The sequence below is a fragment of the Etheostoma spectabile genome, unplaced genomic scaffold (genome assembly GCF_008692095.1).
Source record: "Etheostoma spectabile isolate EspeVRDwgs_2016 unplaced genomic scaffold, UIUC_Espe_1.0 scaffold376, whole genome shotgun sequence".
NCBI classification, from domain to species: Eukaryota; Metazoa; Chordata; class Actinopteri; order Perciformes; family Percidae; genus Etheostoma; species Etheostoma spectabile.
The window spans coordinates 88,524-97,307 of record NW_022605594.1 but is presented as its reverse complement, the minus strand read 5'-3'; the positions used below and the strand labels follow the sequence as shown (position 1 = coordinate 97,307).

The 8,784-nt window shown below is 40.2% G+C and overlaps 1 protein-coding gene across 3 annotated transcripts in view; it reads right to left on the bottom strand.

The window, feature by feature from the left end:
* LOC116686434 (prolactin regulatory element-binding protein) overlaps positions 1–7,140 on the bottom strand; it is a 35,404-nt gene extending 28,264 nt beyond the window's left edge. For all 3 annotated transcript variants that reach the window (XM_032511438.1, XM_032511442.1, XM_032511443.1), the window contains exons 1-2: positions 7,130–7,140; positions 3,015–3,019 (exon numbers count right to left, since the gene is read on the bottom strand). The gene's annotated coding sequence lies outside the window, so the exon portion shown is untranslated. The remainder of the gene's footprint in view (positions 1–3,014; positions 3,020–7,129) is intronic.
* Positions 7,141–8,784: the final 1,644 nt, after the last annotated feature.

Below are 8,784 nucleotides of genomic sequence, written 5' to 3'. Positions count from 1 at the left end.
ACTTTTTTAGCAAATAAAAAACTGAAAAGTGGTGCGTGCAAAATTATTTGGCCCCCTTACGTTAATACTTTGTAGAGCCACCTTTTGCTGCGTTTACAGCTGCAAGTCGCTTGGGGTATGTCTATCAGTTTTGCACATCGGAGACAGTCAATTCTTGCCCATTCTTCCTTGCAAAACAGCTGGAGCTCAGTGAGGTTGGATGGAGAGCGTTTGTGAACAGCAGTTTTCAGTTCTTTCCACAGATTCTCGATTGGATTCAGGTCTGGACTTGACTTGGCCATTCTAACACCTGATACTTTTTTTGGAACCATTCCTTTGTAGATTTTGCTGTATGTTTGGATCATTGTCTGTTGGAAGATAAATCTCCGTCCCAGTTCAGGTCTTTTGCAGACTCCAACAGGTTTTCATCCAAATGGTCCTGTATTTGCTGCATCCATCTTCCCCTCAATTTGAACCATCTTCCTGTCCCTGCTGAAAGAAAAGCAGGCCCAAACCCTGATGCTGCCACCACCATGTTTGACAGTGGGGACGGTGTGTTGAGGGTGATGAGCAGTGTTGCTTTTACGCCAAACATATCGTTTTGCATTGTGGCCAAAAAAGTTTGATTTTGGTTTCATGTGACCAGAGCACCCTTCCACATGTTCTGTGTGGTCTCCCAGGTGCTTGTGGCAAACTTTAGACGAGACTTTTTATGGATATCTTTGAGAAATGGCTTTCTTCTGCCATCTTCCATGAAGGCCAGATTTGTGCAGTGTACGACTGATGTTGTGTCCTATGGACAGACTCTCCCAATCAGCTGTAGTTCTCTGCAGTTCATCCGAGTGATATGGGCTTTTGGCTGCATCTCTGATCAGTCTTCTCCTTGTCTGAGCTGAAAGTTTCCAGGGACGGCCAGGTCTTGGTAGATTTGCAGTGGTCTGATACTCCTTCCATTTCAAAATGATCGCTTGCACAGTGCTCCTTGGGATGTTTAAAGCTTGGGAAATCTTTTTTGTCCAAATCCGGCTTTAAACTTCTCCACACAGTATTACGGACCTGCCTGGTGTGTTCCTTGGTCTTCATGATGATCTCTGCGCTTTCAACAGAACCCTGAGACTATCACAGAGCAGGTGCATTTATACAGAGATTGATACACAACAGGTGGATTCTATTTATCACCATCAGTCATTTAGGACAACATTGGATCATCAGAGATCCTCGCTGAATTCTGGAGTGAGTTTGCTGCACTGAAAGTAAAGGGGCCGAATAATTTGCACGCACACTTTTCAGTTTTTTATTTGCTAAAAACGTTTAAAATATCCAATAGATTTCGTTCCACTTCAATTGTGTCCCCCTTGTTGGTGATTTTCACAAAAAATTAAAAAATTTGTATGTCTTTTATGTCTTTGGAGCCTGGCGGCGAAACTGTCTGTCAAAAGGTTGAAAAGTTCAAGGGGGCCGAATACTTTCGCAAGGCACTGTATATTCTACCCGTGCTAAAAAACCCGGCATGTTTCTAACAGTTGCGTAACCAGAGATGTAACAAATCCCGGGTAAATATTGTAAGCATTAGCTTCAGGCTACAAGGGACAGGCATTTTATGTCATTTCAACATTTGTGTACGCACATTGAAGTATAGCTAGAGTACTGTTAGAATTTTCTAACTTTGTGTTTGTTGGATCTCTGAGGAAGGAGGCTCGGGTCCAATTGAGAATCAAGAAAAGGTTTAATGAAACAGAATTATGAAGATGATGAGACAAAGACAATACGACACAAACAACATGATAACACTGCAGCTGACAGCCTGACCCATGCTTCCCCTGATGGAGTTACATGAGACCAGTCCTAATTATTCCTAAATCACAGCAATTTATACCCTGCATCTGGGGGCGGTTTCTTTTCACCTGGTGCATTCAAATCCATTCTCATTGGTCTGTCGTCGCATCTTCGCTGTCCAATGAGGGAGGACAAGCCTTTAAACTCTGCCCCTTTGGAGTCGTTTTTGGTCACAGATCAAAAGTTCTATCATGTGAAACTCGAACATCAATACAGTTTAATCAATGTATTTTAGCCTAGTCTGAGACACCAGGGGGTAGCAGACAGAAAGTTACTTCCTGGTGTGAAACAATCAGGTTCTTTCTACATGTTAATTCGTTTTCAGTTCTAATTGATCTGGCAGAGACAGAGGGGGTAGGTGACACAAATGGGCCGTCTTGACCTCTTCACAGATTTTCCTTACCTGGCTCCATCATACATGCATACACAGAAATACATTATTTTCAAAACATTGTTTTTAAACTTTTTATAACTCAACAGTACCCAAGTTGGTTACTCGCAAAAAACAATTGAGGCACAGCTAGTAAAGTGACCCCGACTGGTCCTAGCCTACGCCGCCATGCTAACCTTGCTAACTACTAGCTAACGTTACCAGTGGACCAGGCAAGCGGGCCACGGCTGTTTACAACGTGTAGCAGTAAGTTATTTCAAGCCAAGAGAGGGGGGCTGTAAATATTGCAGATATGACGGTGAGTTTCCAGTGTGTTTAGCCATTGTTGCAGTAATTCTAAGCCAATAAAGTGTGTTCAGTTGGGTGGAGAGGACGGCAAGTTATTGTTATTTTTAGCGGTTCTCACCGTAATTCTAAGCCCAAAAAGCGTGCCTGTCAGTTGGATACAGAGCTCCACGTGACCACAGGCTCTTATGACAATATAGCCAGCATCTAACGTTAGCTACTCCGCTGTGCTGTGAGGTAATGTCTGGCTATGTGAGACAAGCGCCAACCTCCGTGAACTTCAAGTCTGGTGAGGAGGGGGCGCGGGGGACAGCTCTCTCTAGTATTTTGAATTTGTACTGCAGGAACTAATTTAAACACTTGCTGTCAGCATTACATATTGCACCTTTAACTTTATTGGTTATCAGTTAAATAAAACACATACAGATAATCTGCAAACTGACAAAAAAACAGCCTGATAATCGGCCAGGGCCAACAATCAGTCTATCCCTAATGTGGAGTGTCTTATTTAGTCCAGTATGACCTATTCTGATGCAAGAGAAAGCTAGTATAAGATAGAAGCTCCATCGTCTAAACTGATGGTAATCTGTAGCTCTCTTCTTAATAACAATCTCATAGAGTGAAATTAAAACTGCAGCTCTGGTACGTTCAGCAGGATACTTAACATGTCTGCAAAGTGCTGCTCAATATAATGCTGTACCATATTCCCAGCTGATCTCTGATCAGACTTCTTCCTAAATGTTTGGATAACCAGGAAGGGATAACTGAAGATGGATCTGTTGCACCATACTTCATATTTCCTAAATCTATACGTTTTGCTTTTACATTTTCTATCCACCCAAAACTATAAAAGTGCTTCCAACACTAAGGGAAAATAGCCTTTGTTGGGTGTGCTCTATCATGACCTGGAAAATTGACCCTATACACAATTATAAATTCAACTCTTCTAATCCACAAAGCAGACTTCTGGAAATATTTACAGCTCAGGAACTGTGTAACTAGTATTAAAGAACCCATATTATGCTCATTTTCAGGTTCATAATTGTATTTTGAGGTTGTATCAGAATAGATTGACATGGTTTCTTTTTTTAAAAACACCATATTTTTGTTGTATCGCACATTGCTGCAGATCCTGTTTTCACCTTGTGTGTTTAGGTCTCTGTTTTAGCTCCGGAGTGAGTCATCTAACTTGTTATAGCTACAGAGTGAGACATCTCACTTCTATACTATGTTTGTTGGTAGTAGTGCAGTAGCAGGTAAGATCACATCAGCTAGATTTCTTCCACTTGGTCAGTAGCAGGCGGGATTGGGGACGCTGTGGCTCAGTGGTAGAGCGGTTGCCTGCCAATCGGAAGGTTGGGGGTTCAATCCCTGGCCCTGCAGTCCCATGTAGCAGTGTCCTTGGGCAAGACACTGAACCCCAAGATGCCCCCGATGCTGTGCATGTGAATGTGTGTAAGTGTTTATCTGATCTGCAGGAGGCACCTTGTACGCAGCCTCGACCACAATGCATGAATGTGTGTGACTGGTGAATGTTTCCTGTATGATGTAAAAGTGCTTTGAGTAGTCGATAACACTAGAAGAGCGCTATATAAATACAGCACATTTACAGATTAGCTGGGAGACTTCTTCTAAACAAGGGCCACTTGTGGAATACCTACAGAACAATCAAGACACTGATCACTGTTTAGAGGTATCATGACATCAACAGGCTGGTCACAGAGCAACTTCAGTCAGACAGGCCTGGGTCGCTGCTTGATGAGGAATTTGCATCCCGTACATTATCCAAGACAGAGATAGGCACTCAACAGTATTTTACCTGTTTTTGATCTTTGTCATTGTGTTGTTTGCTATGTGATTTATGTAACTTTAGTGCTGTAATGATACAATCACTGAGATGAAATGCTCTCTCTTTTTCTTTTCAAAGCACCGAGCTAATTTTATTCAACTTATGTATAAACATGTGCAAATTAATCAATTAGAAGAGGCAAAATTTAAGAAATTCTGTTACAATAGAACTTTATTACACTTAAAATGTTTGAATGACTTTAACGGATGCTCTTGCCAACCTTTTTGCTCAGTCAACCTGCAGAGATGCTGCGTCATTGTAGAGCTGATGAGCTCTTCCAGAATCCATGTGCTGTTGTTTCCATTTACCGTGCAACAATCATGACACTGAAGCATCTATTCTTGAATTTTTTTAATCAACTCACCTTATAATGACAACAAAAATGAAAGAGGGTACACTGAATGAGAAATTTAAAAACCATAATTGGGATCAACAGTATATCAAATCACAAAATCTGTGAAGAGTAAGCAGAGCTCTGAATCAAATTCTGACAAAAGCAAATGGTAACAACGACAACCACAAGATTGAATCAATATGTTGCCTTTTGATGCCATCTGTTGACCTTGGTGGTGTGGGCTCTCCAGATAGCATTTTGGGGCTCTTGTGTTTTGCTTAGCACAAAAAATTCTGTTGCGACCAAGACCTGAAAACATGACTCATTAATAAAATTATGTTCCCAAGCCTGCGATTCTTTTAAAATACAAATACGTGAACAGCCATGGTTTAATTTAAAGCCATTCCTTTATTATTGGCACTTTCACAATATTGTAAGAAAAAAAATGTCCCTGTAATTTCCAATAAATAAATGTGACTAATAAACACTGTCTGAGCTCTATGTACAACTAGGACACATTCAGTACTCTTCCCCTTGCTTTAAATAGAACAAAGCTTGTACATTACATAATACAAATGTGAATTAAAAGTAGAAGGAATGATTTAACATTTCCTTAGGAGAAGAGAGCGTCATGTTTGTAGAAGAAGAAACTATTGCACATTCATCCCATTCTACAGAGACGTTAATGGGCTTTAAAAAGAGGCAAAGAGCAGTATTCTGTACATATATTTATCCCTAAAACACACATACAGTACATCTGCTTCCTCCCAGGTGGGTGTGCTCATTCTCCTGCATGTCACCGTTCTCATATCAAAAGCCTTATACATTTGAAATACAAACTTTGGGCGAATGTAAGAGGTTTTCCCAAATTCAATTAAATTTGGTGAGTAATCACAAGCAAAATTATGTTTGTAACTAAAAAGAAGCACCATGATGGGCTTCAACCCCTGCATGTGAACAGCCTAGTCGGACCTATTGATAGACTTGAGCACCTCATCCCACTATACGATTTGCCTTTAGTTGGTCTAAAATGTCACATAGTTAGGTCTATTTTAAGTTTTCTTAGTTTCAAGTGACCCTTGACACACCTTTCCAGTGTGCCTTGATTTACTATGTTGATTTAGGTATCAAGCGTTTCCACCTTACTTCTACTGTGGGTAGAGGGAGCAAGATTACTCAGTTGGTAAGACCTCCTGAAGCTGTAAGAGGGTCAATAAGACGTGTCCACATTGCCACACAGGTTTGAGTGATGTCAATTTTTTCACCTGGCCTGGTCTATAAGGTGCCGGGCTTACGTCTTATATATTTCCCTGTAAATCAAAAATGTGTTTCAACCACACAGACCACATCTGCTATTCAATTTGAATGTATATACGCCACATGAGTGCATACAAAATGAGAATGAGTGCCTCAGTAGATTGGCATTCATTATGTCTTTTATTCAGGACTATTCTTCTACCTGCCTCTATGTCGTTGGTGACATGAATGCTGATGTAACTGATGCCAACTCTTTATTTGATGGAGTTTTTTTACAGATAGTGGATTAATTTTACCTAGCAAGGTACCATAGTTATACTAATATCAGCGAGGCTTGGCACACTACTTCCTGGCTAGACCACTGTCTTTGTACATTGGATGCCCACGACTCCATCGATATGATGAAGATGGATTATGATCTGGCTAATACGAACCATATACCCTTCCTTATGGTGTTGAACACAGACAATTTACCGGTGTTGTTGCCTGTGGATAATGGCATTAATGTAGAGAAAATAAGTTGGTCAAAATTGTCTGAGATCTAAATAAATATATCAAAGATGCCTTATTGGGTTGTTATATGAACTGTAAGAATGTACAACACTGTGAGGATTTATGTACCCTGTATTATGGAGTCTCTCAGTATCTCGAGCAGGCCTCTTTATAAATATAGGACAAAAGTGTGCAATGCTAAGCCAGGTTGGAAGGATCATGAAGAAGAGCTCCATGCAGAGGCCCGAAATGGGCTGAGTCAGGCAAAAGCAGGCATGGCCCCTTGTTTGAAAACAAGAAATGCACTAATGCAAGATTTAAATATGCATTTCGCTATATTAAAAGAAATGAAAACACTATGAGATCAGATTCACTGGCATGGAAGCTGCAAAAAAAATAATGTTAATGACTTCTGTAAAAGAAATAAAAACTTAATAATTGCAAAACATCTCTTCCATCTAATATAGATGGTGTGATGGTTGTCCTGATGAAATTTTCACAGTTCAAAACAATATTGTGAATTGTTAAACTGTGTAAAAAGTCATCCGTTTGTATTGAATAATGTAGAGTTTAATGATGTTGTTGCTGTGACTTCTACTGAATCCATGAAGCAATATTATTAAGAGATAATAAGGCCTGTAGCCTGGATATTATTAGAGCTGAACATCTTAAACTTTAAATTCTGTGCTCTCTTTTGTGCTAGTACCAGTTATTAAAGATAAAGTGGAGAAGCTGAACTGCTCAGATAATTACAGCCCAAAAGCTCTGGCCAGTGTTATGCCCAAATTGCTGGTAACAGTTATATTGTGTAGACTTGAGAGGTATGTCCTGTCTACTGATAACCAATTTGGTTTTAAACGGAAGCATGGAACTGATTTCTGTATTTTTGCATTAAAAGAAATTTTAGATAAATATAATAGGCAAAATTCCACAATGTTCCTGTGCTTCATTGATGCTTCTAAAGCATTTGATTGTGTTAATCATGAGAATTATTTTTTTAAATTGTCTAAAAATGGGTTCCCTGGTTTTATAATTAAAATCTTGGTGTATTGGTACTTGCATCAGACAAAGAGAGTGAGATGGGGGATGTAATGTCTGTTCCCTTCCAGGTGACCAGTGGTGTTCTCCAGGGAGGAATTCTGTCTCCTTTTCTTTTTAATAGCTATATGAATGAGTTGTCCTTGATTTTAAATGCATGTGGTACAGGCTGTAGGGTTGGTGACTTACTAATTAATCACCTAATTTACGCAGATGATTTGGTTATCTTTAGCCCATATAGTGCTGGTCTCCAACAGCTTCTGAGAGTATGCACACAGTATGGTCTCAGTTTTGATATAAAATAAAATTCTAAAAAGAGTAAGATCATGATCATCAGAAGTAGAGAAGACAGACAAGGCAACCTTCCCTGACTTCTATCTGTCTGGCACTGCACTTATGGTGTGCAGGGAGATTACATATGTGGGCCATACTATTGCAAGACCTTTCTGATGATAAGGATAGGCAGCGTCGAAAGCTGTATGCTCAAGCGAACATGCTGTGTCGTAAGTTCACCATGTGCTCTGTACCTGTGAAAATCTCACTCTTTAGAGCTGTTGTACACCTTTGTATACGGCCTACCTGTGTTATCGTTATAAGCAAGGCAGCATTAGAAAACTCATAGTGGCTTATAATGACAGCATGAGGCTGCTGCTGAGCGCTCCAAGAAGCTCCAGTGCAAGCCATACGTTTGTCAGCGTTGGGGTACCTGCCTGCTCTGCTGTTTTACGTAACCTGATGTATAGATTTATGTGTAGGGTATCTAAGTCAGAAAATGACATAATCACTGTTTTGCTAACCCTGTGCGCAGTTCTGTCACTTTCTCTTTTAGTCTGTGGGACCATTGGCAAACATGTCTGTATATTAGCCACTGAACATTGTGGAATATTTTTGGGTTTGTGTATGTTTTTATTTCCCCTGGAGTATCCCCTTAGGTCTGAAATAAAGTTTGTACTCAACCCTGTGCGTGTGTGCTGTACACGTACACTGTACATGACCAAGCAAGCAGACAAACAAGACACAGATGGTAGGCCAGAATTCACTAGAGAAGTGAGACCCCATTTTCACCTGGTATTAACATGAGATCTGTATGTGAATACCATTTCTGGATCAGGGAATCAACATGTTAATACAGATGTAATGAAGGTAAATGTAGAATTCACATCTGGAGGTGGTCTTGCTCACATTGCGATCAGATCTTAGCTATATGTAAACAAGGCCTATATACTGTAGGATGACCACATTCTGAAGGAAAAAGTCCCAAGCAAGTTAAAAGGTCCCCTAAAGCTGGTTGCTGCGGTATTCCCGGCACAAGGGGGTCAAATT